This window comes from Mustela lutreola, chromosome 7, assembly GCF_030435805.1.
Source record: "Mustela lutreola isolate mMusLut2 chromosome 7, mMusLut2.pri, whole genome shotgun sequence".
In the NCBI taxonomy this organism is placed as follows: domain Eukaryota; kingdom Metazoa; phylum Chordata; class Mammalia; order Carnivora; family Mustelidae; genus Mustela; species Mustela lutreola.
In genome coordinates this window covers 95,700,726-95,709,329 of record NC_081296.1, presented here as the reverse complement: position 1 = coordinate 95,709,329, position 8,604 = coordinate 95,700,726, and the positions used below count along the sequence as shown (strand labels likewise).

Below are 8,604 nucleotides of genomic sequence, written 5' to 3'. Positions count from 1 at the left end.
CTTTACATACTTATTAAAATCTCAGTTACTAAAGGGCAGTAGTTTAAAGAATAGCTAAGAAACTGCATAATGTATAAAACAAAAGAAAAACTAGAATGGCAGTATTACTACCCAAAAGTGAAAATTTCTTTTAAGTGGTTAGTCCACAATGAAATTATCACTTCTGGGAACAACTAGATACAAAAATAGCAAATCAATCAACTGATCGACACCAATGCATATGTACTTCACTACAGACATACATCAATAACAAACAAATACAAAGAAAGGATAACTGTATTTAACACTGAAGATCATGACATACTTGTTTAGTACTTTCTAGATTAAGAAGCAAAAAATAACTAAGATTTGAGCTTGTAAGAGTAAGAAAATTTACATCTTAATAAAAATTCATGAAACTGTCTCTAAGGACAGTTAACTTCCCTGTATATGTAGAATATTTCCATAAAACTGACTGACTTCAAAAATAAAGTATGCAAGCAACAGAAATTAATAACAATACTATAAACAAAGAAAAGAAAAATAGCATTTAGGGAAAAAAATCCATATAATGTCTAGATCAATGAGTAAATCCAAACATTAATTACAGAATTTTTTTTTAAAGATTTTATTTATTTATTTGAGAGAGAGAGCATGGTGGGGTCAGAGGGAGAAGCAGGTTCCCCACTGAGCAGGGAACCCATCATGGGGCTTAACCCCGGACTCTGGGGATCATGACCTGAGCTGAAGGCAGACACTTAATGGACTGAGCCACCCAGCCCCTTAACTTCAGAGTTTTTAAAGATAAACAAAAATCAGAACAAAACATCAAAATGTATAGTTTTACAAAAACTGTATTCTTAGAGAAAAATACATGTTTAATTATTTTTGTTATTAAACAAGAAACTATGATAACACATTAACTAAGATTCAAATTAAAAGTATAAATCCTAATGTAAATTGCAGTTTTTGAGGCTAAAAGGAACAAAACCTGACAAAGCTTATAGACTTCCCCAAAAGTATATTCAGAGAAAAAGGCAGAATTTTATCATTTTTAGTACTTAACAAAAATAATAACCATAGCTAAACTTGAACTTAATACTTATAATTAAACAAATATAACTGAAGCAGAATTGACCAATGTTAAATGACATACACAAATTAATTTTTTAATAAAAAAGTAAAGGTAGCATCATTGAATTTAAGAATTCATGATTTTATGTAGTATATGTAGTGTATATATATATATATATATATATATACTGATATATATATATATATATATATATATACTGATAGGAAATATATATATATATATTCTTTTCAACAAGCCTAACCCAAAAAGCAAAGGTAAAGCAAAAGTATACATCTTTAGGATTAAATATTTTAAATATAAATATAAAAAATTTAAAATGTTAAAATAAATGCAATATGTTACCTTGAAAACTAATTTAAAAACATAAAAATTATAATTATATACATACACATACTCATATTTTTCCAAAAAATGTTTAAAAAGAGACAGAAAAGTAAGTATAGAAAAAAAATGAGATATTTAAAGACAAGCATCTTTCCATATACTAACTCTAGCACTGATAACTCCCAAGAGGCAAGGTTTCCAACTGAGTTACCAGTCCATGGAGTTTCCTAAGAATACAAGGTAAAAACAAAACAGATCACAGTCCTCTCAGAGACTATATATATAACTGTATTGCTAACCTGCTACTGCATAATTCCAATGATAATTCTTAGGTGTCCGTAACTGCACTGATAGGAAATCTTTTGATAAAGTCATATAGACCTAGAAATGAAGTGTCTTCTAGTGGACAGGACTAGAGCCAACTACATTTTGATCAGTAAATCATTCCACTGACAGAAAAATGATTATGTTTCTGATCGTATGCAGCAAATGATATGGAAGAGTCATCATTATGAACCTTTCTGCTTTTATAAATAGGAAATGTTATATGTGCTCCATCTTCAACCATATATTGTACTGGTAACTTGGGGGTTATTATGTTTACCTGTTAGTTTCTAAAAGAGATGTGTTAGAACATGTGTCTGGTTGTGAAGTTCAACCACAGATTAATGTCTAACATGAAAGAGAGGCCAAGATGAAAGATAGAGAAATGAATAGATATAGAGAGAGATAGATACCCAAGAGATATCTCAAGATCAAGGAACAGGTGTAGAGAGAGTGAAAGTTAAGCAGCTGAAAGTTGTTGTTACAACAGCATATTTTCATTCTTTAAAATTTTAGATAATCCATAGTGTGACTAAGACTGAAGCAGAGTGGAGAAAGTACAGGATATGAAGCAATCCAGAAACTGTGATGGTACAGGGTTCCAAGATCTATTCAGAATAAATAACTAAAGATATTGGAAATAAAAAGCAAATTTATTTTTTTTTTAAAGTAGATACTCAGGAATATAGGCAGAGACAAAGATTCAATTAGCAAGTTAGAATCATTTGCCCAGTTCAAAGCAGAAATAGTGGAATAGAAAAATATAAAATAAAACTGGAGAAATAAAGAATGAATGCTAAAGTCTAATACTTTATTAATAAAAGGTTCAGAAAAAGAAAAAGATAGTAAGGAAATATTTAAAGAATTGATAATAAAGGATTCTTGGAACTAAAGTATGCTGTTTTCAAAAAGCTTATTTAAATGGGACAAGCTTGTATAAGAAAAAGAAACTAAAAATAACCCTTTCTAGATACATGGAAGTGAAATTTCATAAAATAAAAAATAAATAAAGCTTATAAAAGATACCAAAGATTAGCAGCCTCTAAAAGTTCAGCAATCTTGCACTTGTACCATTCCTTGGCCTCCTGACGGTTCTTGATAGCCAGGCTTTCATACTGCTGGAGTACCTCATGCAGGACAGCTGTGAGGTCAGGCTTGGAAACATATGTATTGAGTTGGACATGCTGGTCCTGAATCTGGGCCTGCAGTTCCTGGATTTCCTCATCATGTAGGTTCTTCAAAAAAGCAATCTCTTTTTTTTTTTTTTTTTTTTTTAAGATTTTATTATTTATTTATTTATTTGACAGAGATCACAAGTAGGCAGAGAAGCAGGCAGAGAGAGAGAAAGGAAGCAGGCTCCCCACTGAGCAGAGAGCCCAACGCTGGGCCTGATCCCAGGACTTCAGGATCATGACCCAAGCTGAAGGCAGAGGCTTCAACCCACTGAGCCACCCAGGCACCCCAAAAGAAATCTCTTCTTGCAAGTATTCCACTTTGTGCTCAAAGTCAAGATATGCCAAAGAAGCACTTGTCAACACCCTGTTTCAAAGGCTGCAGGGAGCTCTTGGCTTCCTCTCTCTTAAGCATCTTCCCTTGCAACTTCTCCTGCAGCCACATGATGTCCTCAGCCAGGGTGTCCTGCTCCACCTTGAAATGGGCTTTGTCATTGGTGAGCTGGTCCACCTGCCGGCACAGCTCCCGAATCTCCTCCTCACAGAGTCCCCCAGGTGTAACTTACCCAGATCCTTGTGCTGCTCCACTTCGGCCAGGTGGATCTTGTTCTGCTGCTCCAAGAAGCCCACACTGATGTAGTTGACAAAGCCGTCATTCAGCTCCTGCAGCTCCACGTTCTCATTGGCACAAGTGTTCCCAAACTCAGTGTCCAGGGCATCGGCCAATGAAAAGGATACTGAGTCGTGCAGTAGATGCACTCCGGGCACACTGTTCCTCACCTTCCGGCATACCAGGACAGCTGAATGTTAAGACGGTTCTCAACACTGACACTGCCTCCTACAGGAAGCTGCTGGAAGGTGAAGAGAGCAGGATTGCTCTGCCTCTTATAAACTTTCCTTCCCTGAACCTGAGGGAAACCAATCTGGATTCACCAACGCCCCCAACCACTTGACACTCACTCAAGGACAATTTTGATTAAGACACTTGAAACTAGAGATGGACAGGTCATCAATGAAACTTCCCAGCATCACGATGACCTTGAGTGCAGATTGCGCATATTGGGTACAGCAATTATTACCAGCAAGAGTTAAAAAAATAAATCCATATCTTAAAGTAACAGCTTTCAAATGACTTTCTGCAGTTTTTTAGGACCGTAAGATCGATTTATAATAGGAATAACCTCTAGTTCTTAAGAAATAACACTCTTAAAAGATTTGGGAAAAAGTTTACAACATAGTCTAGTTTATGAAGAAAACTTGTGCTAGAATATTTCTGAAAAAGCATTTTTGAGTACCATTAAAACTGCTTTTTTCCAAGAAGTATCTGACCGATTTGTTTCTGCTTCAATAAATCTTTGGAAAACTCAAAAAAAAAAAAAAAAAAGATATGAAAGAGCTTGCTAAAATACCTACAGTTAATTAGCATAAGATTGACATCTGATTTCTCTTCAACATTTTCAGCAATCAAAAAAGTCTTAAAAGTTGAGCAAAACCCTTTGAAAATAAAACTATTTCCAGCTGGAGTAATATTTAAATATGAGTTGTTACTGTCAAATATATATAGGATTCAAAAAGTTTATCACCAAGAGACAATCTCCAAAATGATTACTAAATGACGCTACCTAAGAAGGAAAAAAATGAATCTAGAAGATCAAGATAATATAAGGAACAAAAGTAAATTATTAAAATTTGCTTAATGCCTACCCAGTAATAATAGTTTTTTTCCATAAAAGTCCAGAACTAAAATCCGAGAGGTTAAAAATACTGGATCTACATTGAGGAAGAAAGGAGAAAAGAGTAAGAAGTGGAAGGGACAAAGGAAGGGAAGTAATACTTAAATAAGCATGAATACAAAAATATGCTAAGGGATAAAATATATTAAATATTCTTTATAATTTGAAGATAAAACAATAGAAATAATACATATCAGGCAAATACTAACCTAAAAGAGAGAGAAGAAGAGGGTGATGTGGACCAGCAGCAGCAGCAGACGTGACACAAAGAGGATAATGATCAGTTTCATAATTACCATATTTCTCCCCTAAGTCAATATACAAAGCAGACAAAAAATTAGAAATAAAATGATTTATATTATAATTCTATAAAATAATATAATTTATACCTAAGGAATAGGAAATTAAAATTTTTACCACATAATAAAAATATTAAGAAATATTGGCTACATAATAGAGAATAGTGGCTGTCTCAAGAAATTATCATAATTTCCATGTTACAGGATAAATCCTAAAAAAAGGGGGGATAAATTCTTAGTTTACAATGCAATGCAATCTGAAATCTACAGCAGAAAGATCGTTTTTTTGAATCACATAGGAAGAAAGGAAAGCCCCCCCCCCCCCATATTACACACAGTCAATACAGGGGAAATCTGGGCAAGTTTTAGCGAGAACTCCAGTGAAATCACTACAAAACAAAATCTGCTGGGACAAACTAAAATGTATGTAACAGGGTGCCTGGGTGGCTTAGTTGGTTTGGTAACTGCCTTTAGCTCCTGCCTTGGGCTCAGGTCATGACCCTGAAGTGTCGGGATCAAGTCCTGCATCCGGCTCCCTGCTCCACGGGGAATTTGTTTCTCCCTCTGACCTTCTCCCTTCTCATGCTCTCTCTCACTGTCTCTCTCTCAAATAAATAAATAAAATCTTTTATAAATAAATAAATAAAATGTACCTAACACAAAACTTCAGAAGGTTAAAAGAGCTAATGTGATTAACTATAAAAGAATATCATATGGTATTAGAATATCATATGAAGAAAATATTTTATGTTTGAAAACACATAAGACTGGTAGTGAGAAATCACAAATTAAAATGAATATACAAATTTACATAAATAAGAATTGGTAACTATAGACATATGGGCAGAGACTATGAGGAGGCAATTCCTAGGTGAACCATGAAGCTCAAGCTCACTAGTACTCAAAAGAAATGCAAACTGGAACAAGGAGAAAACATTTTTCACCCACTGGGTAGGGAAATTTTAGAAGTGTGATTACATCAATATTTGAGAGTATGAGGAAAAGAGAAACTCATATATGCTGATGATAAACCTGTAACACAGTCATATTAAAGAACCATTTGGTAGCTTAAGTAAAGTGAAAATGCATTTATCTTTACGTCCTAGAAATACTCTTCTACATATATATCCTAAAAAAATTTGTACATTGTACAAAAGGAGGTATGTGTGAGGATAGCCACTTTGGCATCCTAAGGAACAACTTAATATGCTTTGGTGAGGTCAATGGATTGATAAAATGTGAAATAACATGATGTAATTAATGAAATATATAACAAAATATGTTGAAAATGCTGATAGAAAAGTCAAGTTGCAATAGAACGTGTACACTAAATTTACATAATTTTTTTTTAAGATTTATCAGAGAGAGAGTGAGCACAAGCAGGCAGAGTGGCAGGCTGAGGCAGAGAGAGGAGCAGGCTCCCTGCTGAGCAAGGAGCCCGATGTGGAACTTGATTCCAGAACCCTGGGATCATGACCTAAGCCAAAGGCAGCAGCTTAACAGACTGAGCCACCCAGGCTCACCCAATTTATATAATTTTTAAAAGTACATATGATACATTATATGTATAATAACATATGTACATATGTCTCACATATGTATATCTGTAAATAAAGGTAGAGATGGAAGATTTGCAGGTTAAGCATCTAATTTGTGATAATGTTTTTATGATGAGAAGAAAAGGTACTGAAATGGAAGATTAAAGAAAAAAATGGGGTCTCAACTAAGGAAGAGGTTGAAAAGATAAACTGATTTAAATCTGTGTGCCTAAGATCCAGCATGATACAAATACTTAAATGAATTAAATATATGCAATATGAGCCAAGGAAAACACCTGCTTTGATAGAAAAAATATGTAGATACACCTATTATCTAATAAAGCTCCTGAGTTTTGTTTTCTGGCTCTATCAATCTATGAAATAATTGTGAATATTGACATTGACAAGAATGTGTAAGCTTTATATATTTATATACACACACATGCTTATGTATACCTATATATGTATATACATAGTTATTTTCAGACATACATATGATTCAAATGCCTTCCAAAAGAAAAATAATGTCTCTAGGAGGAAAACTAAGACACGCAGAGTACGGTAAAAGTAAATTTTATATATGTATAAAACTTTTTGCAGTATTTTCAGCCCATATCAAACAGAAACATAACCAAATTGAAGCACTGGTTATCTCCTGATGTCCATGGAATATGCCAGCTGGTTTGCTCAAGGCTGAGCTGGTAATGGGTCATCAAAATATAGGAGAATAGAAAAGTTTAGCTTAATGCAACACAGTAATATTTCGAAATGAATGACTAGAACAGTTTCAAGTCAGAAACTTTCCATGAGGGAATGGATTATGTATGACAGTGTGTAAGATTTGATTAGATACTGATGATAATGTGTTTTATTAATTACATTCAGACAGGTGCTGAGCAGAAGTAACTGAAAAACAAAACAACTTCGAAGATTCATTTAGATTAAGGTTTAACTAATTAATATTACTGTGATAAATATATCACATAATTATCCTATGTGCTGCAAATGACTGATAAATAAATGAACGAATATTTGTCCCCTTTACCATAAGAGTCTCTGATCCCTTTTTCCTTCCCATTTCTTTGCCTGTGGCCAGGGACATCCATAGTCACTTCATGTCTTTTCCTGACCTTAGATGTTGCTTCTGTTGCTGCCTCATAAGATAATTTTTCCAGTTACTCTTGACTTTACATCTTAGCATAGATATCAATATGTTTGTCAAGATTTGGTCTTCTGATTGAAAAACTGTAATATTCTTCCTATAAAGCTGAAAATTAATTAATAGGACAAAAACAGAGCCCTATTAGTTTCTTACAACCTTCTATATAACTCCTGACTTATTTTTGACTTTATATAGTCTTCATACTATAATATTTTTATTCAAATTCTTGGGCAGATAGCATCAAAAGAAAATGGGGAAGAGGCATCACACAGGACATTCCAAGTCATCCATTCTCAAGAGCAGTTCCAAGTGCTCCAGAAGCATTTCAAAGCATTCTTGCTCTTCTTCCACCAAATCTCTTTCATCCCACTAATTGCTTGGGAGCTTAAGGATTGTGTTCCCAACCCCTCCTGCTCCTGTCTCATTCTGAGATTGTGACCTGAGTTGAAAGCAGAGGCTTAACCCACTGAGCCACCCAGGTGCCACAAAGAAATACCTTCGAAACTTTTTAGATCATGGCTCCCCAAGAGATATATAAAGATACAAGTATACAATATGTGCACGTATGCCTGAACATATGTGTATAAGAAAGTTTCAGCAGCCGGTCAGAGCGAGCACCCAGAACTCCAAAATACTCTAATCTGTACCAGTGAAGGAGAAGAAGATCACAGATGTCAAACTAGGAAAGCTGCCAAGCTGGATGCCGATGGGGGATTTCACCCCTGAAAGTACTGTTGGAGCATTTCAAAGAGGTTATTACCAGAATTACAAGTATGCCAGTATGAAGAAAGGGAGTGTCACTGGGATTTCTATAGTGCTGGCAGCCTACATGCTTTTCAATCACAGTCTCCTTACAACGAACTCAAAGGTGATCAGCTGTGCAAGAATCACTGGAGAGGACCCAGCGTTAACATTCTGCATTCCTGACTATGACTTTTGCCCTGCAACCCTTGAATCCTTTCATATCCTAATTGAGA

General features: G+C 34.6%; 1 pseudogene; it reads right to left on the bottom strand.

Annotated features, from left to right (window-relative positions):
• Positions 1–2,736: 2,736 nt before the first annotated feature.
• Positions 2,737–7,571, bottom strand: LOC131837221 (vimentin-like; annotated as a pseudogene).
• Positions 7,572–8,604: the final 1,033 nt, after the last annotated feature.